Consider the following 20,855-nt stretch of genomic DNA (forward strand, 5'->3'; position numbering starts at 1 on the left):
ATAAAAATATATCAAAAAACTTATCCGTGAAAAAAAATTGACCAAAATACCCCCTAAATGTTTCGGGGCTATTTTGGTCAATTTTCCGTATAAAATATTTTTTTTATATTTTTCGAAGATTCATCTATTTTTTATGAATTTACACTCCAAATTTCAAGCCATTCTGATTTGTAAAAAAAAAATGAAAAATGAAACACTACCAGACAAATCATGACCACACGATGAACTTTGGACGGTGATGAGGGTAGGCGAAATCACTGTTCATTTTTGCCTATAGGCGTTGCGTAGTGTTTTCCATATATATATATATATATATATATATATATATATATATATATATATATATATATATATATATAAGAGTAGATTTCCGTTAGCCCACGGGCTAACTACTACAGTGTCAGCCAATGACCCAGATTCAATCTAATCAGATCTAACGGTTACAATCTCATTTTGTATTTGAATTTTTATTTTTTAAGAAAAAACCAAATCACTTGAAATTTTAAGCATTCATTATTCTCATCAATGCGCATCTAATATATATATATATATATATATATATATATATATATATATATATATATATATATATATATATATATATATATATATATATAGTGATCAGTGGTATATAAGCTGTATCAAGAAATGGTGTTCTATCAGGGTTTGGACTACTATAGCTCAGAGGGGATAGTTGAGGAGATATTTGAATCTCTTGAGCTTGCTTTCTTATTAAAGCATCCCGATTTGATGAGGATGCCAGGAATTTTCTTGAGCTAGAACTATTTGTAGCCAGGTGTTTTTCTAGACTATTATATATAGTCAAGCCTTTTCCTGAGCTAGGGACTATATCCATCGGCTGTTGGCTTCTCCTTCCCTCCCTGCAAAAATTCTTTAGTCAAAAAGTCAGGAAGATGATTATTTTTCCCTTGAATATGTTCAATATCAAAATAAAAAATGGAAAGAAGACTTTGCCATCGAGCTAAAATTTGCTTGGCGACGAGATTTTTGGCATCTTTTTCTAAAATGTCTTTGGTTGATTTACAATCAGTTCGTATGAGGAACTTTTTATTAAGTAGGTCACTTTGAAATTTTGTGACACAATGTATTATTGCTGAGACCTCCTTTTAACAGTAAAATACTTCTGTTATGCCGGATTCCAAGCTTTAGAGGTAAAGCCTATAAGTTGTTCATCATCTAAGATTTTCTGTTTAAGGATACCTCCTAATCCTATTTTAGAAGCAACTGTTTCAATAATTTTAAACGCTATAGGATTGGATGGAGCTAAATAGGGTAATTTTTTGGCCTTTTGTTTTAATTTTCTGACTGCCATGGTATGCTCATTAGTCCAATCTGGATGATCTTTTTTTAGTCTCTGGAATAAAGGTTTAGCATCTAAGGCTAAATATTTATAAAAATTTGAAATATAATTTAGACATCCTAAAAATCTCTGTAATTCTTTTTTATCTTTTATGATGTTAGGAAATCTGGAAGCAAATTCAATTGCCCTATCGATAGGAATTATCCTTACTTGAAAGATATTATGTCCAAGAAACGTAATTTTTGTTTTAAAAGGGTTTATTTTTCTTGCAGAAACCACTAGTCCGGCATTTTTTATAGCTTTAAAAAATATATTTCAATGTTTCCAATATTAGTCAATATTATCAGAATATACGAGGACATCATCAATATAGACAATAATGAATTTAGTATATGGATTAAAAATGTCATTCATAATGTTCTAAAATTCTGAAGGGCATTTTTTAACCCAAAAGGCACTAGATTCCATTCAAAATGCCCGAAAGAAACATTAAATGTTGTCTTATATTTATCTTTCTCCAAAATTTAAATTTGCCAATATCCTGATTTTAAATCAAACTTTGAGAAAATACAAGTATTGACTAATCTATCAAGGAGATCCCTTTTATTTGGAATAGGGTAGCGAATCCATCTCAGAACTTTATTCAAGCGTTAATAATTTACAATAATGCGTGGGGCTCCCCTTTCAATCTCCGAAGCTTTTTCTACATAAAAAGCTACACAGCTCTAAGGTGAAAAACTTTTTTTGATTAGGTTTTTGTCAAGGAGTTATTGTATTTCAGTTTTATAAATTTCTAGGAGTCTGCTATTCGTTTGTATTGACCTGGCCTTAGTTGGCATTTTTTGTTCGTTAAAGCCTAGTTCATAAGGAAGGTCCACAATGTGTTGTTTTCTATTCCAAAAAGCGTTAAGGATTTTTGCACAAATTTCTTTTTCCAATATCGTTTTGAAGTTATTGATTTTACTTTGTATTTGTGGAGATGTTAATTTTTCATCAATAGTTTTATACTTAACCTCTTCTTTTAAATGAAAAAGAAATCTTTCTTTTGTACAAATCTTATTTTTGATGTTATTTATTTCATGGATTCTTGGTTTATCAATGAAGTCAACTTTTACTTCATATCCTTCAATATCAGCTTTTATCTCTGTATTTTCAATTTTAATAGGATAGAGCATGTTTAAGAAGGGAGTTCCAAGTATCACAGGCTGACTTAATCCTTTAACCATTATAAAAGGAAATTTAAAGCATGCATCATTATTACAAACTGCTGCATCAAATAGTTTATATTTTATTATCATTTTACTACCATCAGCAATATTCAAAACCTGAGTTGTTTTGCTAAAATATTTGGTTGAAACCAGTCCTTCATTTATACAGTTTAGATCGGCTCCTGAATCGATAAGAGCAGTAGTTTGAAAAGTGAATTCCTTTTGTACCACTTTTTATGTGATGGTAAATCATCTTTGGGTTATCACTTTATTCAGGAGGTTTACATATTTATAATCTTGTATTTAAACTAGTTTCAAGAGGATGGATAGCTTCAATGCTTTCTCCTTTAACTGTATGAAAGGTTTGAAAAGTGTTTTGGACAATATTAATATTATGGATAGTATTATCCTGAACTTCTGGGTATTTTACTCCTTCCTTCTTGAGGATATATCTAAGCCATTTAATATATATATATATATATATATATATATATATATATATATATATATATATATATATATATATATATATATATATATATATATATATATATATATATATATATTAATTGGTTCAGTTTAACATTCACTGATTTTCCTATATGAAGATAGTTAATAACCTTTTTTAATATGATCAACATTATGAAGATAGTTATTAACTGATTTTCCTCGTACCAACCTATATGAAGATAGTTATAACCCTTTTTAATATGATCTACAATTATTCTAGTTGAAAAGAGTTGAAAGCTATCTTGATTTTCCATAATTGAGAGAGTTTCTTCAATCATTTTTATTGAAAAACTACTTTTAAACTCAAATGTTCCCTTCTCATAAATATCATTTGTAGGAACCTTTGGGATATTCCAGTTTTGCAATTGTTTCTCAATATTATCTATTATTATTTCTTCTTTATTATTCACTCATAAAGTATTATTACTAGAACTACCAGAAGCGGTTCTACTCGATAGTGTTCGAAACAAATTTGTCATTTTATTTTGGTTTTCTTTTCCTGAGTCAACCGGAAACAGTCCTTGCACTTTACAGCCTTCCTAGCTCACGGTGGTCTTTGGGTGACAGCAACTTTAGGTATGTTAACCAAATAAAATGTACAAATTGGTTCAGTTTTCTACTGAATAAACTCGGCTCTGATACCATGAATAGGTCTTATTCAAATAGCAGTAAAACCATTAACTAGAGAAGGATTAAACAATTCGGTTTTACTATGTCTAAGAGATAGTAGACATAGAAGATTCAGTGACTCTCTTTTAGGGATCGTTGAGTCGAGTGTCTGTAATAGACCCATATATTTCAACCAGTGGCTTAAAATACGGATCGGTGACCCGAATCGGGTATCTCAAAACCCATTCGGATCGACGAATCGACGATCCGGATCGGGAATCGGCTGAATCGGTCGAATTAAACCTTAAAAAAAATCAGAGAAAATTATTAAAATTCATTATAAATGATGTTTTTAGGAATTCAATAAGAAATGAGGGTACTCCATTAAGAATTTTCATTTCTTTGCTTGAATATGCGAATATTGATATGTTCTTTCCCTGCATAAACTACTATTTACCATTTAATTTACATCATACAAAAGGATAAACATAGAATTATCATGGATTAAGTATATCATCGTAAATGAACTACAATAAAGCATACAATTCATAACATACGATCTAAAAATCAAATGACAGACGACGTCGTTCTTCATCTTGGTCATGCTGGTGCCATTGATTGAATTCGCGTGACAATTCATTGACTCGATCTAAAAACGAATCATCCAAATTAGTGTGCACCTGACTATCCCAAAATCCTTGAGCGTTAGTATTTTGTTGTGGTCCTAATCTAAAATCCCCAAAGCTTGTCCATCCTTCATGCTCACCTACACTATCGTGCTCATCCCCACCCTTTCCTTGTTGGGACTCGATATGTGAATAATTTGGTTGGGATTGGGTGGCCTCAGAATCATCATCTCTCTCATTTTCCCTTAGACCCCTTTCCCACTCTCCCTCATTTGGTACAATATCACCGACATCTCCGACAAATTGTGGATATGTTGGCGTGCTGCTTCCACTTTCATGTTGCTCATCACCTTCTTCAAGATCTTCCTCACTGATAGCCTCAATGAATGCTCTCTTGTGCAACACTGGCTCTTCTTCTTCTATTATCCATTGTTCTGTTGTGTCTGTGACAAATATTGTGTCCAAGTCTGTCGGCTCATAGTCTTCAAGCTTCCTTCTTATTTGTTGCTCTTGGAGGTTTAAGTTGTAATGAACGTAGACTAGTTTATGAAGCTTCTTCGAAGCGAGTCGATTCTTTTTAGTAGTGTACAACCATTGAAACGTACTCCAATTTCGCTCACAGCCAGTAGCAAAACATGCCTGGGAGAGCACCTTGATTGCTATCCTCTTTAGGTGAGGTGCATCACTACCATATATCTCCCACCATTCAGCTTGACTAAAATGCAAAAAGCATTGTAAGGGCAAGAACAACTCATAAGATTAAATATATGAATGAGCAAAATATTAGTTAGGGGATAACCTGGATCCATCATAGTTCGAGAATTCCTGGCAAGTCTAGTTTTGAAGGATCCTATAGCATCCCTATACATAGCATGCTAAAACAAAATATTTCGTTTTAGTGCATTATTCCTCACAAATATAACAATTCAATCAAGTTCTTACCAAAATATTAAATAATACCTCTTATATTGCTGCTACCTGGTTTCGATGGCTTCTCTCCAACCTGGCAATAATGTATCTGACCCCTTCCATAATCTTGTGGGGATGTTCAGGTGTCAAATAGAAAAATTTTGGGTTGAAGTAGTAAACTGGAAAATATATAGATAGAGAAATGTCATTTAAAATTTCATAAAAAAATAATTTACAATGAAACATTCTAATGATATAAATATATATTTACCTGCATAATGACTTGGACGTCCAAATTGGTGTTCCACCTTCTTTCTATAATCTCAATCACTTTACTAGCAAAACTACACTTCTCCCCAATAGTTGATTTGGCCCTCTCGATACCTTCAAAAAGATGCCCATGGTAGCTTTCTTATCAACATCCACCATTCTTAACACCATGACCAAAGGGGCAGTGACCTCTAGGATACTGAAACATTGAGACCAGAACCTCCTATTTGTGACTATGTCGTCCACTTTTAGCCCGGTACTGGACTTCGAGAGGTGGTCATTTAACCACTCTTCACTGGTAAACAATCTCTTTATTGCACCTTCAGATTCTCGAATGGAGTCCACATCCAAGTAATCTGTTGCAAAGCGGGTTATGGCAAGCCTGATTATCTCTTTTTTTTTTAGATTGTTCTCTGAACAAAAATAAAATTTTAGAATGGTTATATATAAATCTTGACACCAACCTCGTTTCCTGTAGAGTCCCCTTCACAATTTTGATCTCACCGATATGCTCTATTATCAGATCGATGCTATATGCAGCACACGAGGTCCATACTAGATGCTTCCTCTTATCCATCAACTTGCTGTCCGCAGAAACACATGCATGCGCATTGTCCGTAATAAATTGGACTACATGTTTATCTCCCACCTCCTCCACTATCTGATCATATAGGCGTATATAAAAGTTTGCATCATTCTTCGTCCCTGATACGTCTTTGCTAGACAAAAAAGTTGTACCTTTTGGGGAATAGGCCAAGAAGTTTACAAACTCCTTTTTGCTAACTTTATTCGACCAACCATCACTCAGGAGAGTAATGTCTGTTCTTGGCCAACTTTGTTTATATACTTCAATCCACTTTTTAACTTCCTCTACCTCTTCATCCAATATTGGCCCATTGAGCTTATATGTCGTCGGGGGTTTACCCTTGGCCCGGCTCTCTGGATTGTGTTGACCATAGGTGGAAAAAATGGGCTATTGGCTTCATCAAAGGGGATACCTTTATCGTATAACCATTTTTTTATATATTTGCCCAACGTGTTTCTCGTACCTTTCACCATGCCTTTGAGGGTCATCTATTCTAACTTAGGCTATGAGAGAAATGGATCTATACGACCATCGCCTGCAATACTGGCACTCTTAGGTAAACTAGAAAAAATTTCTTCAAAGTTTGATTCCTCTTGATACATATTGCCACAAACCACTCCATATATATTTGAGCTGGGCCCGCAATACATGCTCGAGTTGGGCCCGCCATGCATGTCTGAGCTAGCCCTACCATGCATGCCCATATCATAACCACCAGGCATTCTAAACCCGCGTTCCCTCTAGTATGTTTCATGTAAACTCATTCTTGTAGTCATCTCCAAGTCATTACTATATTGCTCTTCTAAATCATTCCTGAATGATGGCGTATATAAACTAGCTATCTCCTCATTTATCCTTTGCTTAGCAATTATTTTACCTTTGGTAGCCTTGAGAAATGCCGACATCTGCTTTCTTACATTATTAGGGACACTATTGCACGCCGAAACATCTCCCTTAACCCCTACCAAGTGTTGTTTGAACCTATGAACCCCACTACTTATCACTCTTTGGCAGTAATTACAAATAATTTGGTTTTTTTTGTTGGGATCAAGTCTGACCCCATATTGCCTTGTATGGTCTTCCGTAGAACTTGCCATGGTTCAACTTTAATATGTAAAAGGTTAAAAATTAACCTGACAGTTGAACATGAAAAATAATCACCATGTATAATGATAATATATAGGGGTAGTTCATGAAGTTATATTTGTTATTAATGCAAAATACTTCTATTGACAAAAATATTTTAATTCCTACTGGGAAAAATAATTTATTTATGCAACATTATAGATAAAAAGAACCTATGTCAGCCACTACATATAGAATAATAAATTTACATTGATATAGTAGCAATAAAAAATATATTTACAATGGTATAGTAATTCACAATGCCAATACATATGAACTTGTCACAAATCTTCATTTCGACAAACATGAATTAGTTCCTACTGAGAAAAAAATAATATTTATGCAACATTATAGATAAAAAAAAGTCTTTATAACTCACACTTAGAATCAAGAAAAAAATTACATTAATATAGTCATCCATAATGCCACTACACGTATATTTGACACAAAAAACATTTATAATGATATATTCACTCACAATGCCACAAATAAAATTTACAATGATATAGTCGGCACAATCCCAACTCGATTGAAATAATCACAAATATTCATACATCTCAATTACAAATATGCAAGATAATATAATAAAAAAAAACACGCTCCAAACATGGCTACAACTCAATTATCAAGAACATACATTTTTTGTATTAAAAATTTAATAAAAAAATTGAAGATTACAAGATAATATAATTATCATACATGCCACAACTTTTTTACAATGATATTCACTTTACTTCCTCATGATAATACAGTTTAACAACATGTATCTTTTGCATTAAAAATTAAAAATAAATTTTTAATGTAAAACTGCATTAAAAATATAATAAGGTTTAACAGCATGTATTTGTTAATGTATTTTTTTGCATTAACAACAAATTAAAAAATACAGTTTTGCATTAAAAATGTAATAACATGCCACGATTTGTTTAGAATGATATTCACTTTAATTCCTCATGATAATACAGTTTAACAACATGTATTTTTTGCATTAAAAATTTAAAAAATTAAAAATAAATTTTTAGTGCAAAACTGCATTAAAAATATAATACAGTTTAACAGCATGTATTTGTTAATGTATTTTTTTGCATTAACAACAAATTAAAAAATATAGTTTTGCATTAAAAATATAATAACATGTCACGATTTTTTTACAATGATATTCACTTTAATTCCTCATGATAATATAGTTTAACAACATGTATTTTTTGCATTAAAATTTAAAAAATTTAAAATAAATTTTTAATGCAAAACTGCATGAAAAATATAATGCAGTTTAACAGCATGTATTTGTTAATGTATTTTTTTGCATTAACAACAAATTAAAAAATATAGTTTTGCATTAAAAATATAATAACATGCCACGAGTTTTTTACAATGATATTCACTTTAATTCTTCATGATAATACAGTTTAACAACATATATATTTTGCATTAAAAATTTTAAAAAATTAAAAATACTTCTTTAATGCAAAACTGCATTAAAAATATAATACAGTTTAAGGGCATGTATTTGTTAATGTATTTTCTTGCATTAATAACAAATTAAAAAATACAGTTTTACATTAAAAACATTATAACATGCCACAATTTTTTTACAATGATATTCACTTTAATTCCTCATGATAATACAATTTAACAACATGTATTTTTTGCATTACAAATTTTAAAAATTAAAAATAAATTTTTAGTGCAAAACTGCATTAAAAATATAATACAGTTTAACAGCATGTATTTGTTAATGTATTTTTTTGCATTAACAACAAATTAAAAAATATAGTTTTGCATTAAAAATATAATAACATGTCACGATTTTTTTACAATGATATTCACTTTAATTCCTCATGATAATATAGTTTAACAACATGTATTTTTTGCATTAAAATTTAAAAAATTTAAAATAAATTTTTAATGCAAAACTGCATTAAAAATATAATGCAGTTTAACAGCATGTATTTGTTAATGTAATTGCATTAACAACAAATTAAAAAATACAGTTTTGCATTAAAAATATAATAACATGCCACGAGTTTTTTACAATGATATTCACTTTAATTCTTCATGATAATACAGTTTAACAACATGTATTTTTTGCATTAAAAATTTTAAAAAATTAAAAATATTTGTTTAATGCAAAACTGCATTAAAAATATAATACAGTTTAAGAGCATGTATTTGTTAATGTATTTTTTTGCATTAACAACAAATTAAAAAATCCAGTTTTACATTAAAAACATTGTAACATGCCACAATTTTTTTACAATGATATTCACTTTAATTCCTCATGATAATACAGTTTAACAACATGTATTTTTTGCATTAAAAATTTAAAAAATTTAAAATACTTCTTTAATGCAAAACCCCGTATTAAAAATATAATACAGTTTAATAGCAAGTATTTGTTAATGTATTTGTTTGCATTAACAACAAATTAAAAAATACAGTTTTGCATTAAAAATATAATAACATGCAGCGATTTTTTTACAATGATATTCATTTTAATTCCTCATGATAATACAGTTTAACAACACATATTTTTTGCATTAAAAATTTTAAAAATTAAAAATACTTCTTTAATGCAAAACTGCATTAAAAATATAATACAATTTAAGAGCATGTATTTGTTAATGTATTTTTTTGCATTAAAAACAAATTAAAAATACAGTTTTGCAATAAAAATATAATAACATGCCACAACTTTTTTACAATGATATTCACTTTAACTCCTCATGATAATACAGTTTAACAACATGTATTTTTTGCATTAAAATTTAAAAAAATTAAAAATACTTCTTTAATGCAAAACTGCATTAAAAATATAATACAGTTTAATAGAATGTATTTGTTAATGTATTTTTTTTTGCATTAATAACAAATTAAAAAATACAATTTTGCTTTAAAAATATAATAACATGCCACGATTGTTTTACAATGATATTCACTTTAATTCCTCATGATAATACAGTTTAACAACATGTATTTTTTGTATTAAAAATTTAAAAAATTAAAAATACTTCTTTAATGCAAAACCGCATTAAAAATATAATACAGTTTAAGAGCATGTATTTGTTAATGTATTTTTTTGCATTAACAACAAATTAAAAAATACAGTTTTGCATTAAAAATATAATAACGTTCCATGATTTTTTTACAATGATATTCACTTTAATTCCTCATGATAATACAGTTTAACAATATGTATTTTTTATATTAAAAATTTAAAAAATCAAAAATAAAATTTTAATGCAAAACTGCATTAAAAATATAATACAGTTTAACAGCATGTATTTGTTAATGTATTTTTTTGTATTAACAACAAATTAAAAAATATAGTTTTGCATTAAAAATATAATAAAATGTATTTTTTTGCATAAATAATCTATCAACATGCAACCGTTTGAACTATAAATTTAACAATAAAAATTAAAAATATTGTTTAATTCTTAATGTTAATAAAAAACATTGTTTCGAAAAATCACGATTTCTCAAAATAATTTATCATAAATTAAAAAAAAAAAAAACCAGTTCTTTACAGACCAACCTAACATCAATCATTCACTCAAAAATCCGCCTCAAATCTAATAAATTACATCAAATTGAATACTTGTTTTGATAAACAACACTATAATGAATCAAAGCCCTATAACATTAACACATTATTATTAAAATATTAAATAAAATCGATTGAGTTGAAGGAAAAAAAAAAGGCAGTTCTTCGCAGACATCAGTCATTCAATCTAAAAAATAAAGCTCAAATTGAATAAATCAGATAAAATTGAATACATGTAATGTTAAACAACACTATAACGAATCAAAACCCTATAAATTCAACACATTCTTTGCAAAATATTTACTGAAATTGAGAAAATGATGGAAAAAAAAACACAGTCCATTTTTTTTTAACAGACATCAGTCTTTTTTTCTATAAAATCCAACTCAAATTGAATAAATACAATCAAATTGAATACATGTGATGATAAACAACACTACAATGAATCAAAACCCTATAAATTTAATACATGATTTGCAAAATATTAACTGAATTTGATCACATGGCGGGAAAAAAAAAAAAACACAGTTTTTATCCGTTCTTCATGCACCCGTGCCTTCAAACTCAAAATTGATATGTATTCCTCCAAGATAATCACAAATTATGAACACAAAATTTCGACCAACACTCTTACGATCACTCAGCCTGAAATTTTGCAAAAAATGATACGCTCTTTAGCCTAAAATCAGTGAAATGGCAGAAACCCTAAAACTCTAACTCTAAGATCCAAATTTGTTGATAAAAAACGGTGCTTTTTAATTTGTTTTATTGATTGAAATTGATGCGAAATTTGAATTAAAGCCTGTAAGATTCATTCATAAGGCTGAAAAAGTTGAAAATCGATAACAAAATGACCAAAAAAATCGAAATCCCCGTGAAGAACACTGTGCAGCCCGTGTTCGTCCAAGTGACTCGGCCTGACTCGCGAGTCACTGTTGGGAATCGTCCGGTTCTCTCCGAACACGGGCGATTCCCGCTTTATTTGTGGAACCGGCTCGTTCTGTGGTGATTCCTGAGTCGAACCGGACGAGTCCGGCTCGACTCGGCGATTTTTTAAACCTTGATTTCAACTGCTTTCCAAATTTTTCTGTGTCGTTATCCGATCCGAATTTATTAAAAGTGCTAACCCTTAACCTTAAAACTCAAAGTTTTGACATGGACCCCAGATCCCAGAATTTGGCTTTTGTTTATGGAATTTGTTATAAGGTCATGAACACTCTTTGTCCCAATGCAAGAGTAATGGATAACAAGGGATAGACAATATTTTTTCAAACAAATATGGAAAAATCCAATCTTGTCACACCGAAAGCTATATGCCGGAAGCAGATAAACTTACCTGAAAATTGGTCTCTACAAACTGAGACTCGTTTACCTATTCCCGAAAATAAAGAGCCTGAACAAATAATTGAATATCCAAATGGAGAAATTGAAATACAGTTTCTATCCCTTAAAAAAACAAGATTGAGTATTCCAAATACTGTTTTAGCTCCTAGGCTGCATGCCAGGAATATTGTACCTTCAACTTATACTCCTTCTAGAAGTTCGACTTCTTCAGTACCTCAATCTAATTATGAAAAAGCACATGATGACAAAATCATTTTAGAAGGATTAAGAAAATATGAAAAACAGGTAAAACACTGTAACAATCCTAAACTTTCAAAAAAAAAAACTATTAATACATGACAATTCATTTGAACATGATGGTCCTTAGAGACCATCGTTACTTTTAAAAGCTTTTGTTTTAAAAGCTTTGTGTTTCCTTGCTCTTGCCACATCCACTAAAGGACGTGGGCTTTAGGTGTTTAAAGCGTAAACTAACGCTCACACCTATAACGTAATAAAAGCTTTAGGTGTTTAAAGCGTAAACTAACGCTCACACCTGTAACGTAATAAAAGAATAAAATAATATGTTAGTGGAATTTAAATTCAGAGAGGTGAAGACTCCTACCTTAAAAAACTTATGAGATTTTTCTCTCTGGTCGAAACACAGTGAACTCCTCTCTCGAGCCGAATTTTTATCGGAAGCTCCTTCTCAAATATTTGTGTGTAAGTGACATCGTCTTTCTGAAAAATAGTCTGTTTTTAATAAATAGTGATATTTCCGTCCAGGATCTTTATTTTATAAGTTTTGTGTATAAGTGATCTCATTGTCTCGAAAAATAATCCATTCTTTTAAAAAATAAAATGAAATAATTATTTCTGCTTATTATCATGAATTTTAAGCGTGATAAATTTTAGGCGCACGCGACCTCATTATCTTGAAAAATAATCTTTTTTAATATAAATTGTGATATTTTATCTATGTTAGAAATTTTAAATGCTGTCAATTCTTAGAAAAATAAATTTATTGATTTTTCTTGTCTATTGTTAGAAAATTTTAGATACTATCAAATTATTAGAAATAAATGTGATATTTATGCTTTTAGTAAAATTGTGAGATTTCTTTCTACTGTTTTTAAATATTTAGACATTGTAAATTTCATGTGCAAATGATTGCCTTATTATCTGAAAATTGATATTTTTGCATTTGATTATAGCATTGTTGTGAAATGTTTATTTGCAAATTAACATCCCATAAATTGTGATAATTCTGTATTCTTGAATTTCTATAAGAGTTTTTCTACACATATTAGATTGGCAATTATGCTAGAATATATTTACGAACTGCTACCTTTCTAAATTTGAACCCAAAATATTTGATTGGTTATTTTTGAAATGTTATTGAAAGTGAATGTTATTAATGGTTTCAGTGAAATTCATATTAATGATTTCAGTGATACGTTGAGTACATGATATTGCTGCTTTCGAATGTTTAAAGATATTTAGAAATACTTTAAGTATGCAAGTGGACTCATCCGGTTCGCCGGTGAGGTATAAGTGGACCTATCCGGGACGCCGGTAGGGATTAAGTGGACTCATCCGGTACGCCGGTGAGGTATAAGTGGACCTGCAGGGATTAAGTGGACCTATCTGGGACTCCGATAGGGATTAAGTGGACCTATCAGGACGCTGATGGGGTATATAGGTGACCTACTTGGGACGCCAATAGGGTATTTTGTGAAATCCTTTGAATTATGCATTGACGCGTTAAAGTGTTATGTGCATTTCAATTATTCGGATTATACTTAATTATGCATTTATTGAAAGTGAAACTGTTGATGCATTTCTGTTAATATATCTCCTTTTTAAAAATATTGATATCTTTCAACCATGATTATTTTTTTAGGATTATGATGATCACTTACTGAGTAACCAAACTCATCAAACTATGGTAAACATTTTTTTAGGATAACTGCGGATTCATTTTGAGTGCTAGTCAAGATCAACCTTGGAAGATACTGTTGTTGTGCTAGCTTTCTTTATTTACTTTGTAAGACCTCGCCACTGTAATTTGTCCTATCAATAGATGTATATATGTTTTGTCTATCACATCTCAAGAATAACAGTATTGTAAATTCTTGGGGTGTGACAATTATGGTATCAGAGCAATAGGTTTAAGATTCTTATGAATGGAAATTTAAAAAGAATGTACTTAAAATCACATTTATTGTGTGTACAGACCGGGACAAAGTCAAGATCCAGAATAGCTGAGGCTAATATGGAAGGAATTCACAAAGCCTTGGAAATATGGTTACTCTAATGCAACATCAGATGGAAAACAGCAATCCACCCAGGCAGTTAGGTACAGGAAATGGTGGGAGTAATACCGAACAATATAAGAAATTGAACCCACCTTCTTTTAAGGGTGCTGTAAACCCACTGGAAGTCGAGGGATGGATTATGCAATTGGAGAAGGTAATGGAATGTCCTGATGATAGGAAAGTGGCTTTGGCAGTCTTTATGTTAGAAGGTGAGGCACAACACTGGTGGCGAATGGCAAAAGGAGTATTGGTCAAAGAAAATAAACCCTTGACTTGAGAAGTATTTCTAGAGGCATTTAATGAAAAGTATTACCCATATTTTATTCGAGACCAAAAAGAAATGGAATTTCTAGAATTAATCCAAGGAAATAGGACAGTAGCACAGTACGAAGCCAAGTTTACTGAATTGGCCAAGTTTGAGCCACATATGATTAACAATGAGGCAAGAAAGGTGAAAAAATTTGAAAGGGGTCTCAGGCCAGCTATTAGAAGCAGAATATCAGTCTTGAAATTAAGAACTTATGCTGAAATAGTGGATCGAGCCCAAATTGTCGAAAAAGATTTTGAAGATTACCAAAAGACGAAAAATCAGAAAAGTCATATTAGACCTACATCATCTAATCGACAACAGTTTGAAAGGCCAAACAAGAAGCCAATGCCCTCGCCATTTCAAAACCCAATAGAACCATGTAGAAAATGTGGGAAAACCATGGATTAAGCCCTTGTTATTGGAATACCGGAGCCTGTTTTAAATGTGGAAAATTGGGACACCAGATTAGACAATGTCCTAGCTTACAGACGCAACAGCTTCCAAAGCAGGGAGTGATAGCTCCAAAGCCTTAGATGAAGGGAAGAGTATTTGCGATTACCGAGCAAGACGCTCAGGCCTCAAAATCAGTGATCCAAGGTACTCTTACTATCTTCCAAAAAGTAGCTCATGTTTTGATTGATCCTGGATCTACTCATTCATTTGTGTCACAACACTTTGCATGCCACTTAAAGGTAGAACCAAAACAATTAGAATACATTCTAAAGGTAGCCACACCGATGGGAAATTCAATTAACACCAATATAGTGTACAAATCGTGTGTAATAAAGATAGAAGAAAAGGAACTGTTGGTTGATTTAATACTCCTGGAAATTCAAGATTTTGATGTAATCTTAAGCATGGATTGGCTTTCTGCATACCATGCAAGTAATGATTGTTATAAGAAAATTGTTACCTTTAGTATTCCGAATCAACTAGTATTTTACTTCAATGGTGTCAAAGAAGACTCCCCATCATATTTAATCTCTTGTATTCGAGCTAATCGCCTCCTTCGAAAAGGGTGTCAAGGCTTTCTTGCCTATATCAAAGAAGATAGGAAGGAAGAAATAAATTTGGATACCACTCCGGTTATCCGAGAATTTCTCAACATTTTTCCAGAAGAATTGCAAGGATTACCGCCTGACAGGGAAATTGAATTCTCTATTGAATTATTGCCAGGGGTAGCACCAATTTCTAAGGCACCTTACAGAATGGCACCTGCAGAACTTAAAGAACTGAAACAACAATTGGAAGAATTATTAGATAAAGGTTTTATCAGGCCCAGTGTGTCACCTTGGGGTGCTCCAGTACAGTTTGTCAAAAAGAAAGATGGGCCTATGAGATTGTGTATTGATTATAGACAGCTGAACAAAGTGACAGTGAAAAATAAGTATCCATTACCTAGAATTGATGATTTATTTGATCAATTACAAGGATCACAAGTGTTTTCAAAAATTGATCTTAGATCTGGATACCATCAGCTTAAGATTAAAAGTGAAGATGTACCCAAGACAGCTTTTAGAACAAGGTATGGCCATTATGAATTTTTAGTCATACCTTTTGGATTAACTAATGCACCGGCTGCATTTATGGATTTGATGAATCGTATCTTTAGGCCCGTTTTGGATAAATTTATTGTGGTATTCATCGATGATATTTAATTTATTCCAAGAATCAGACGGAACATGAGCAGCATGTAAGAATGGTATTGCAAATATTAAGATAAAAGAAATTGTATGCCAAACTTAGTAAATGTGACTTTTGGCTTGAACAAGTGACATTTTTAGGACATGTTATATCAAAAGAAGGTCTATCAGTTGATCCTTCAAAGGTTGAAGCCATTGTTAATTGGAAACAACCAAGTAATGTGACTGAAGTTCGAAGCTTTTTGGGATTGGCAAGATATTACAGAAAATTTGTAGAAGGATTTTCTCGAATGGCAACCCCATTGACTCGATTGACACAGAAAAATATCAAATTTGAGTGGACAGGTGAATGTGAGGAGAGTTTTCAAGAACTAAAAGTTCGATTAACTTCAGCACCTATTTTAACTATTCCTGAGGGGAGTGGGGGATTTGTGATTTATAGTGATGCTTCACATAAAGGTTTAGGTTGTGTATTAATGCAATATGGGAAAGTAGTGGCATATGCATCCAGACAGTTGAAAGAATATGAGAAAAAATATCCAATTCATGACTTGGAGCTAGCAGCAATAGTATTCGCTTTGAAAATATGGAGGCATTATCTATATGGTGAGCAATTCGAAATATACACGGATCATAAGAGTTTGAAATACCTCTTCTCTCAGAAGGATTTAAATATGCGACAGATAAGATGGATGGATTTCTTAAAAGATTATGATTGTACAATCCATTATCATTCAGGAAAAGCTAACGTTGTGGCCGACGCTCTAAGTAGAAAATCTACGGGAGTCTTAACTCATCTAATGATCCAAGAAATGAGATTGTTAGAGGAAATAGGGGATTGACATCCAACTCCGTCCATTAATGGTGTGGTAAGTATGATTGCCAACATTAAGGCGGAACCCTAATTAATCCAACAGATTCGATTGGCACAAAAGAAAGACCATCAGCTTATAACAATTATAGAAGAGGTGAAGCAAGGAAAGAGAGATGAATTCTCTATATGTAGTGAGGATTTGCTAATGTTCAAAGGTCGGGTTTGTGTCCCGAATGATGAGAGTGTGAAGAAAGCTATCTTAGAAGAAGCACATCATTCTCGTTATACGATACATCCCGGAAGTATTAAAATGTATCAGGACCTGAAGAAAACCTTTTGGTGGAATAATATGAAAAAAGAGGTAACACTATTTGTGTCTAAATGCCTAACATGCCAGCAGGTAAAAGCTGAACATCAAAGGCCCGCTGGGTTGTTGCAGCCTTTACCCGTGCCTAGAACAAATTCAGGACATGATAGCATTTGGGTCATTGTGGACCGGTTGACCAAAGCTGCCCACTTTCTACCGATTCGCACGACGTACACTTTGGATCGACTGGCTCAATTGTACATTAAGGAAATAGTGCGGTTGCATGGAGTTCCTGTCAGTATTGTATCGGACAGGGATACTCGGTTTCTTCTAAATTTTGGGCTAGACTACAGTCAGCCATGGGGACGAGACTCACCTTTAGTACTGCCTTTCACCCCCAAACTTATGGACAATTGGAGAGGACCATCCCAACCTTGGAAGATATGCTGAGGGCCTGTGTTATTGACTTTACAGGAAGCTGGGATGACCATTTACCCCTGAATGAGTTTGCTTATAATAATAGCTTCCAAGCCAGTATTCAGATGGCACCATATGAAGCCATGTATGGAAGGAAATGCAGGTCACCCATCTGTTGGGACGAGATTGGTGAAAGAAAGCTTTTGGGGCCAGAAATTGTCCAGATAACCACAGATAAGATAACATTAATTCGTGAAAGGCTCAGAACAGCTCAGAGTCGGTAAAAGAGTTATGCCGATAACCGACGGAGAGATCTTGAGGAAGGTGATCTAGTTTTTCTAAAAATCTCACCAATAAAGCGCATTATGAGATTCGACAAGAAAAGAAAGTTGGGCCCACGTTACATCAGACCATTTGAAATCCTAGAAAGAATCGGAGGTGTCGCTTATAGACTTGCCTTAACACCCGAATTGGCAAACGTTCATAATGTCTTTCATGTATCTTCACTACGAAAATATCAGTCCGACCCATCCCATATCTTGAAATATGAACCTTTACCGATCAAGAAGGACCTATCCTTCATTGAATAGCCAATTTTGATACTGGATAGAAGGGTGCAATTGTTACGTAAAAAGGAGATTCCTTTGGTCCGTGTAATATGGCAATACCATTCAAGAGAAGAGTCAACTTGGGAACGAGAAGACAATATCAGAGAAAAATATCCCTATCTTTTTTAGTAATCAGGTACACAAATTTAGAGGACTAAATTTCTTTAAGGGGGGAAGAATGTAACAATCCTAAACTTTCAAAAAAAAAAAAAAAAACTATTAATACATGATAATTCGTTTGAACATGATGGTCCTTAGGGACCATCGTTACTTTTAAAAGCTTTTGTTTTAAAAGCTTTGTGTTTCCTTGCTCTTGCCACGTCCACTAAAGGACGTGGGCTTTAGGTGTTTAAAGCGTAAACTAACGCTCACACCTGTAACGTAATAAAAGCTTTAGGTGTTTAAAGCGTAAACTAACGCTCACACCTGTAACATAATAAAAGAATAAAATAATATGTTAGTAGAATTTAAATTCTGAGAGGTGAAGATTTCTACCTTAGAAAACTTATGAGATTTTTCTCTCTGGTCAAAACACAGTGAACTCCTCTCTCGAGCCGAATTTTTATCGGAAGCTCCCTCTCAAATATTTGTGTGTAAGTGACATCGTCTTTCTGAAAAATAGTCTGTTTTTAATAAATAGTGATATTTCCGTCCAGGATCTTTATTTTATAAGTTTTGTGTATAAGTGACCTCATTGTCTCGAAAAATAATCCATTCTTTTTAAAAATAAAATGAAATAATTATTTCTGCTTATTATCATGAATTTTAAGCGTGATAAATTTTATGCGCACGCGACCTCATTATCTTGAAAAATAATCTTTTTAATAAAAATTGTGATATTTAATCTATGTTAGAAATTTTAAATGCTGTAAATTCTTAGAAAAATAAATTTATTGATTTTTCTTGTCTATTGTTAGAAAATTTTAGATACTATCAAATTATTAGAAATAAATGTGATATTTATGCTTTTAGTAAAATTGTGAGATTTCTTTCTACTGTTTTTAAATATTTAGACATTGTAAATTTCATGTGCAAATGACTGCCTTATTATCTGAAAATTGATATTTTTGCATTTGATTATAGCATTGTTGTGAAACGTTTATTTGCAAATTAACATCCCATAAATTGTGATAATTCTGTATTCTTGAATTTCTATAAGAGTTTTTCTATACATATTAGATTGGCAATTATGCTAGAATATATTTACAAACTGCTACCTTTTTAAATTTGAACCCAAAATATTTGATTGGTTATTTTTGAAATGTTATTGAAAGTGAATGTTATTAATGGTTTCAGTGAAATCCATATTAATGATTTCAGTGATACGTTGAGTGCATGATATTGCTGCTTTCGAATATTTAAAGATATTTAGAAATACTTTAAGTATGTAAGTGGACTCATCCGGTTCGCCGGTGAGGTATAAGTGGACCTATCCGGGACGCCGGTAGGGATTAAGTGGACTCATTCGGTACGCCGGTGAGGTATAAGTGGACCTGTAGGGATTAAGTGGACCTATCTGGGACGCCGATAGGGATTAAGTGGACCTATCAGGACGCTGATGGGGTATATAGGTGACCTACTTGGGCCTCCAGTAGGGTATTTTGTGAAATCCTTTGAATTATGCATTGACGCGTTAAAGTGTTATGTGCATTTCAATTATTCAGATTATACTTAATTATGCATTTATTGAAAGTGAAACTGTTGATGCATTTCTGTTAATATATCTCCTTTTTGAAAATATTGATATCTTTCAACCATGATTATTTTTTTAGGATTATGATGATCACTTACTGAGTAGCCAAACTCATCAAACTATGGTAAACATTTTTTTAGGATAACTGCGGATTCATTTTGAGTGCTAGTCAAGATCAACCTTGGAAGATACTGTTGTTGTGCTAGCTTTCTTTATTTACTTTGTAAGACCTCGCCACTGTAAATTTGTCCTATCAATAGATGTATATATGTTTTGTTTGTCACATCTCAGGAATAACAGTATTGTAAATTCTTGGGGTGTGACAAACATCCAGTTTATACTGTAAATATTCCCAGCTCTTCTCAAACTGAGCCTGATGAGCCAACCATGTCTGAATTCGATTTCGAAGGTTTAACAATTCAAACCCAAGATAAGTTTTTCATAAATAAAGAATGGGTAAAAAGGGATTTTTTGTCTGAAGAAAATAAAAAAATAAGGGAATGGTTCCTCAAAGAATTTAGTGAATGACTGAAAGAACTCTTTCATAGTAAATTTGATAAATTCATGATACACCATAAAGCAACTATAAAAGTTTTTAAATGGCTTAGGTATATCCTCAAAAAAAAGGAGTAAAATACCCAGAATTTCAGGATAATACTATCCAAAATATTAATACTATCCAAAACACCTTTTAAACCTTTCATACAGTTA

This window comes from Amborella trichopoda, chromosome 7, assembly GCF_054954075.1.
Source record: "Amborella trichopoda isolate Santa Cruz 75 chromosome 7, AtrichopodaSantaCruz75HAP2 v2.0, whole genome shotgun sequence".
Classification (NCBI taxonomy): domain Eukaryota; kingdom Viridiplantae; phylum Streptophyta; class Magnoliopsida; order Amborellales; family Amborellaceae; genus Amborella; species Amborella trichopoda.